Below are 7,962 nucleotides of genomic sequence, written 5' to 3' on the forward strand. Positions count from 1 at the left end.
AGGAGAGAAAAGGGGAAGGAAGGAAGGAAGGAAGGAAGGAAGGAAGGAAGGAAGGAAGGAAGGAGGGAGGGAGAGCAGAAAGGAAAGGAAGGAAGGAGAAAAGAGATTAGAAAAGATCAAAGGGAGAGAAAGGAGGAAAAGGGGGAAGGAAGGAGGGAAGGAGTAAAGAGAAACGGAAAGATGAGGGAGAAGGAAAGGAGGGGGGAAGAAAGGAAGGAGGGAGTGAAGGAGGAAGGAAGGAGATAGGAGAGAGGGAGGGAGAGCGGAAAGGAAAGGAAAGAAGGAAGGAAAAAGAGATAAAAGATGGAAGGGAGGGAAAAGGGGAAGGATGGAAGGTAGGTTGGAAGAAAGGAAGGAAGGAAGGAAGGAGTAAAGAGAAAAGGAAAGATGAGGGGGAGGGAAGGAGGAAGGAAGCAATGAAGGAGACAGGAGAGAGGGAAAGGAAGGAAGGAAGGAGTAAAGAGAAAAGGGAAGACAAGGTGGAGGGGAAGGAGGGAGGAAGAAAGGAAGGAGGGAGTGAAGGAAAAAGGAAGGAGACAGGAGTGAGGGAGGGAGAGCAGAAATGAAAAGGAAAGAAGGAAGGAAGGAGAAAAGAGATAAGAAAAGATCAAAGGGAGTGAAAGGAGGAAAAAGGAGAAGGAAGGAAGGAAGGAGAAAAGGGAAGATGAGAGGGAAGGAAAGGAGGGAGGAAAAAAGGAAAGAGGGAGTTAAGGAGGAAGGAAGGAGACAGGAGACAGAGGGAGAGCGGAAAGAAAAGGAAAGGAGAAAAGAGATAAGAAAAGATTAAAGGAAAGGAGGGAAAAGGGGAAGGAAGGGAAGGGGAGGAAGGAAGGAAGGAGAAAAGAGATAAGGAAAGATGGGAGGGAGAGAGGGAAGACACAGGAGAGAGGGAGGAAGAGTGGGAAGGAAAGAAAGGGAGGGAGGGAGGAGGAAAGGAGAAAAGAAATAAGAAAAGATGAAAATGAGGGAAAGGAGGGAAAGGAGAAGGAAGGAAGGAGATAGGGAAAGTTGAGAGGGAGGTAAAAAAGGAAGGAATGAGAGAAGAGATAAGGAAAGATGAGAGGGAAGGAGGGAAGAAGGGAGGAAAGAAGGAAGGAAGGAAGGAAGGAGGGAGGGAGGGAGGGAGGGAGGGAGGGAAGGGAGGGAGGGAGGGAGGGAGGGAGGGAGGGAGGGAGGAAGGAGAAAGGAAAGAGACAGGAGAGAGGGAGGGAGAGTGAAGAGGGAAGGAAAGGAAGGAAAGAGAAAAGCGATAAGAAAAATGAAAGGGAGGAAAAGGAGGGGAAGGGGAAGGAAGGAAGGAAGGAAGGAAGGAAGGAAGGAAGGAAGGAAGGAAGGAAGGAAGGAAGGGACAGAGGGAGAAAAGGGATAAGGAAAGATGAAAGGGAGAAAAAGGAGGGAGGGAGGGAGGGAGGAAAGAGAAAAGAGATATGGAAGGATGAGAAGGAAGGAAAGGAAGGAAGGAATAGAGTGTAAAACAGAAAAGAGAAGGAAAGATGGGAGGTAAGGAAGGAAAGAGGGAAGGGAGGCGTGAGGTAAGAAATAAGGAAAGAGGAGGGGAAGGAGGGAGGGAGGGAGGGAGGGAGGAAGGAAGAAAGGAAGGAAGGAAGGAAGGAAGGAAGGAAGGAAGGAAGGAAGGAAAGTGTGAGGGAGGGAGAAAAGTGATAAGACGAAAGAGAGGAAGGAAGACAAGAAGAAAGGGAGGAGAAGGGAGGGAGGGAGGGAGGGTGGAAGGAAGGAAGGAAGGAAGGAAGGAAGGAAGGAAGGAAGGAGGGAGGGAGGGAGGGAGGGAGGGAGGGACGAAAGAGATGAAGGAAGACAAGAAGAAAGGGAAGAGAAGGAAGGAAGGGAGGGAGGGAGGGAGGGAGGGAGGGAGGGAGGGAGGGAGGAAGGAAGGAAGGAAGGAAGGAAGGAAGGAAGGAAGGAAGGAAGGAGAGTGTGAGGGAGGGAGAAAAGTGATAAGATGAAAGAGAGGAAGGAAGACAAGAAGAAAGGGAAGAGGAGAAGGAAGGAAGGAAGGAAGGAAGGAGAGTGTGAGGGAGGGAGAAGAGTGATAAGACGAAATAGAGGAAGGAAGACAAGAAGAAAGGGAGGAGAAGGGAGGAAGGAAGGAAGGGAGGGAGGAGGGAAGGAAGGAAGGAAGGAAGGAAGGAAGGAAGGAAGGAAGGAAGGAGAGTGTGAGGGAGGGAGAAAAGTGATAAGACGAAAGAGAGGAAGGAAGACAAGAAGAAAGGGAGGAGAAGGGAGGAAGGAAGGAAGGGAGGGAGGAGGGAAGGAAGGAAGGAAGGAAGGAAGGAAGGAAGGAAGGAAGGAAGGAAGGAAGGAGAGTGTGAGGGAGGGAGAAAAGTGATAAGACAAAAGAGAGGAAGACAAGAAGAAAAGGAAGAGGAGAAGGAAGGAAGGAAGGAAGGAAGGAAGGAAGGAAGGAAGGAAGGAAGGAAGGAGAGTGTGAGGGAGGGAGAAAAGTGATAAGACGAAAGAGAGGAAGGAAGACAAGAAGAAAGGGAAGAGGAGAAGGAAGGAAGGAAGGAAGGAAGGAAGGAAGGAAGGAAGGAAGGAAGGAAGGAGAGTGTGAGGGAGGGAGAAAAGTGATAAGACGAAAGAGAGGAAGGAAGACAAGAAGAAAGGGAGGAGAAGGGAGGAAGGAAGGAAGGAAGGACAGAAGGAAGGAAGGAAGGAAGTAGAAAAGCGGTAAGGAGAGATGGAGGGAAAGAGGGAGAAAGCATGTAGGGAGGGAGGGAGGAAAAAGAGAGAGAAAGAGAGAGCATGAGAGCTGTCCTTTGCAGGCTGAGCCCCAGCCCCACAGGTCCCAAAGGGCCACACCCCCCACCACCCCCACCCCTTGGAAGCCCCCTCCCCACCCCAGTCTTCCTCTCCCTTTCCTCTCTCTCTCTTCCAATGCTACAGGCACCCCAATGCACCCCTGAAAAGCCTTAGACGCCCAAGCACTGGAAGTGGCTTGCCTGCCCTGGCCTGCCTCTGCTCCCAAGGGACAAGGAAGGCAGGACAGGGGTGGGGGGCCCCAGTTGGGGCCCCCCACCCCTGTCCTGCCTTCCTTGTCCCTTGGGAGCAGAGGCAGGCCAGGGCAGGCAAGCCCAGGCAGGCCGCACCAAGCAGCGGATGCTGCTGATTCATCGCCCCTTCCTGAAGGAAGGAAGGAAGCACACACCCAAGGCTGGCCTGCCCCTACCTGCAAGGCAAAGCCCACCCTCCCTTTCCCTCCAGGAGAATTGGGTCTGGGGTCCCATCACACCTTCTGCATCCCCTCTCCAAAAGTGCCTATGCTCCCCCCCCCCCATATAGGGATGTGTATTTGGGGAGGGGTTGCACTGACAAGCCCAGGCAGGCACTGCAGCAGAAGCAGCATGGAGGGTCACCTCTCAAGCCCCCTCCCCAATTATGGAAGGGACCAAGTGAAAGGCAAGGAAGCCATTGAGGGGTGGGTTGTTGGGGGGTGCCTTTTTTGCCCCTTTTTTGACCTGCCTTGGAAAGGGAGGGGGCTTTTTGAAATACAGTAGCATGGAGGGTCGCCCTTTAAGCCCCCTCCCCAATTATGGAAGGGACCAAGTGATGGTCAAGGGAGTCACTGACTTGGCCGGGGGGAGTTGTGGGGGTGACTTGGTCTTTCTTGCCCCTTCAGAGCAGCCTTGAGAGGGGAGGGGGCTTCTTGAAAGGCAGCAGCAGCATGGAGGGTCACCCTGCAAGCCCCCTCCCCAATTATGGAAGGGACCAAGTGATGGTCAAGGGAGCCACTGACTTGTGTGTGGGGGGGGGGGGACTTGTGGGGGGAGGGAGTTGTGGGGGTGCCTTGGTCTTTCTTGCCCCTTCAGAGCCTTGAGAGAGGAGGGGGCTTCTTGAAAGACAGCAGAAGCCCCCTCCCCAATTATGGAAGGGACCAAGTGATGGTCAAGGGAGTCACTGACTTGGGGGGGGGGGGAGTTGTGGGGGTGACTTGGTCTTTCTTGCCCCTTCAGAGCAGCCTTGGGAGGGGAGGGGGCTTCTTGAAATACAGTAGCGTGGAGGGTCACCCTTCAAGCCCCCTCCCCAATTCTGGAAGGGACCAATGATGGTCAAGGGAGCCACTAACTTTGGGGGGGGGGGGGGGGTTGTGAGGGTGCATTGGTCCTTTTTGCCCGTTCAGACCTGCCTTGGGAAGGGAGGGGGCTTCTTGAAATACAGTAGCATGGAGGGTCACCCTCCAAGCCCCCTCCCCAATTATGGAAGGGACCAAGTGATGGTCAAGGGAGCCACTGACTTGGGGGGGGGGGAGTTGTGGGGGTGCCTTGGGTCATTTTTGCCCCTTCAGAGCTTTGAAAGGGGAAGGGGGCTTCTTGAAAGACCCCCGCCCCAAATTGCTGCGGGGAGGAAGCCCCTCCCAGCGACCCCTGACCTGTTCTCAAGACACCCCCCCTCCTAAGGCCCTTCTCCCACCAAAGCCCTCCCCCACCCACATCTAGAGAGGGGAGGGGTCGTCCAGGTGTGCTTGCCTCAGGAAAGAGGGGCGCTGGTTTATTTGGGGAGGGGCTCCTGCAGCAATAAGGACCACAAGGAGGGGTCTCTCTCTCTCCTCCCCTTCCCTCCCCGCTGTATTTCCCTCTCACGCCCCTCCCTCCCTCTCTTCCTGGGCTTGGAGTGTGTGGGGGGGGGGTCTGCTCACCTGCGGGCTCACCTTGCTGCTTCCTTCCTTCCTCCTTTCCTTCCTTCCTTCCTCCTTTCCCTTTCCTTTTTGCAGCTGGTGCAGGGAGGAGGCTTCCGCTGCCTTCTGGCCGGAGACAGGAAGCGGGAGGCGGCCTCGCCCGGACCCACGGACGGACACCGGTGGGAGGGAGGGAGGGGGGAGGGAGGGGAGGCCACGCCCCTTGCCACGCCCCTCCTGCAGCAGCACCACCAAGGAGAGGCCCCTGGGCGCGTGCAGAGCTCCGCAGCACTCTTCCCCTTGGCAGTCTGGGCAGGAGGGAGGTCTCTCTGCAAAGATTTTGTTTGCTTTGCATTGAATGTTTGTTGCAGTCCTAAGTTTCAGGGACTCTGCAGATAGTTGGCTTCTTTTGGCTGCAATCATAGGGCAAGCCACCTGTCAATTAGAGTTAGGGTCCCTGGTCCCACCCCCTTTCCTGGGGTGAATAGGAGCCTTTTTGAGTTCAGTCCACACAGAGAAGCCTTCCATGCAGGACATAATACCAAGAGCTCCTGTAGAAAGCTTCGTCTTCTACGGCTTGGCCGGGGAGAAAGGTCCCATGGCTTGGCCGGAAGATATGGCCATCTGTCAGGGGTGCTTTGAATGCAATATTCCTGCTTCTTGGCAGAATGGGGTTGGACTGGATGATGGCCCAGGAGGTCTCTTCCAACTCTTGGATTCTATGATTCTATGATTCTATATACAGCCTTACAGCTCCTGTAATGCAAAGCTGGGGTGGAAATGGCTGGAAGAAACATTCACAACCTCAGATATGCAGATGACACCACTCTGATGGCCGCAAGCGAGGAGGAGCTGAGGAGCCTTCTCATCAAGGTGAAAGAAGAAAGCGCAAAAGCCGGGTTGCAGCTAAACATCAAAAAAACCAAGATGATGGCAACAAGAATGATTGACAACTGGGAAATAGAGGGAGAAACCGTGGAGGCCGTGACAGGGTTTGTATTTCTAGGCGCAAAGATTACTGCAGATGCAGACTGTGGCCAGGAAATCAGGAGACGCTTCCTTCTTGGGAGGAGAGCAATGTCCAGTCTCGATCAAAGAGTCAAGAGTAGAGACATCAGACTGGCAACCAAGATCCATTGCCTAGTCCAAGCCATGGTCTTCCCTGTAGTCACCTACGGATGTGAGAGCTGGACCTTCGGGAAGGCCGAGCGAAGGAAGAGAGATGCTTTTGAGCTGTGGTGTTGGAGGAAAGTGCTGAGAGTGCCTTGGACTGCGAGAAGATCCAACCAGTCCATCCTCCAGGAAAGAAAGCCCGACTGCTCACTGGAGGGAAGGAGACGAGAGGGAAAGCGGAAGTCCTTTGACCACATCATGAGGAGACAGCAAAGCCTAGAGAAGGGAATGATGCTGGGGAAAGTGGAAGGAAAAAGGAAGAGGGGCCGACCAAGGGCAAGATGGATGGATGGCATCCTTGAAGGGACTGGACTAACCTTGAAGGAGCTGGGGGTGGTGACGGCCAACAGGGAGCTCTGGCGTGGACTGGTCCATGAGGTCACGAAGAGTCGGAGACGACTGAACGAATGAACAACAACACCTCCTTCGCTGAGGGACTTCAGTCAGCCATCACAGAAACCTGAACTCCTTTTCCCTTGGAAGTCTACAAAGCTCTGCTTGGTAAGGGTCTCCCATGGAAGCCAGAAGCAGTTGGTACCGGGTGCAGGGGCTCCACGGCAACAGAGGCAAAGACAGACTGCCCAGATTAGAAGTTAAGGATTTCCCCATTAGTTACAGTTATGAAGATAGTGCCTGTCCCCTGTGGACAAGCTTGAGAGAGAGTCAATAGACTGTTGAGAAAGCTTTAAAGTACCTGTTTGTTTTCCTTAATAAAGAACTTTGTTGAACCTTTAAGCAATCTAAAGACTGTTTAAGGAAATCCAAAGGCCTTTAATCTGAGGCAGCCCCAGCGTCCCGTTGGGCACACGGAATTTATGTCCTGTCTACAGTCTGATGCACAGCTGCTTCTTGAGGGCATCTCAGGGACCTTCCACACAACCCAGAACATCAAGGCAGGAAATCCCACTGGGTTCTATGAGTCCACACTCAGATCATGTGGGATCTACTGCCATGGGATTCTGGGAGAAGAGCCCAAAGGATGGCTTTGGTTGATACTGCAGGAGGCACCTGGCTCGTGGTCAGCTCCTGGTCTCCTTTGACTCCTCCTGGGTCAATGGCATGCCATGGAAGTCACTTTGGGAAAGACAGAGTTGGAAGGGACCCCCAAAGGCCATCCAGCCCAGCCCCCTTCTTTCTGCCTTCATGCAGGAAAAGCACAAAACACTTCCAGCAGATGGCCGGCCAGCCAGCCTCCTAGGATCAAAGAATCAGAACGTTGGAAGAGACCTGGTGGGCCATCATCCAGTCCAACCCTCATTCTGCCAAGAAGCAGGGCAATCGCGTTCAAAGCACCCCCAATAGATGGCCACTCAGGGTATCTCCAACTTATGGTCCTCTAAAACATCTCAAGATATCACCAACTCTAAAACATCTCAAGGTATCTCCAACTTATGGCTCTCTAAAACATCTCAAGGTATCTCCAACTTATGGTCCTCTAAAACATCTCAAGGTATCTCCAACTTATGGCTCTCTAAAACATCTCAAGGTATCTCCAACTTATGGCTCTCTAAAACATCTCAAGGTATCTCCAACTTATGGCCCTCTATAACATCTCAAGGTATCTCCAACTGATGGCTCTCTAAAACATCTCAAGGTATCTCCAACTTATGGTCCTCTAAAACATCTCAAGGTATCTCCAACTTATGGTCCTCTAAAACATCTCAAGGTATCTCCAACTTACGGCCATCTCATTGAATCCTAGAGTTGGAAGAGACCTGGTGGGCCATCCAGTCCAACCCCATTCTGCCAAGAAGCAGTGCAATCGCGTTCAAAGCACCCCTGACAGATGACCACCCAGCCTCTATCTAAACACCTCCATAGAAGATGGAGAAAAATGAAGTCCTTTGGCTACATCATGAGGAAAGCTTGAAGAGAATGATCCTGGGGAAAATGGAAGGAAAAAGGAAGAGGGGCCGACTAAGGACAAGATGGATGGATGGCTTGACCTTGAAGGAGTCCCTGGGGGTGGTGACAGCCGACAGGGAGCTTTGGCGTGGGCTGGTCCAGGAGGTCAACAAGAGTTGGAAGCGACTGAACAAATAAACAACAACAGAAGGAGCCTCCACCACACTTTGGGGCAGAGAGTTCCACTACTGAACAGCTCTCACAGTCAGGAAGTTCTTCCTCGTGTTCAGATGAGATCTCCTTTCTTGTAG

The sequence above is a fragment of the Anolis sagrei genome, chromosome 3 (genome assembly GCF_037176765.1).
Source record: "Anolis sagrei isolate rAnoSag1 chromosome 3, rAnoSag1.mat, whole genome shotgun sequence".
Taxonomy (NCBI): Eukaryota; Metazoa; Chordata; class Lepidosauria; order Squamata; family Dactyloidae; genus Anolis; species Anolis sagrei.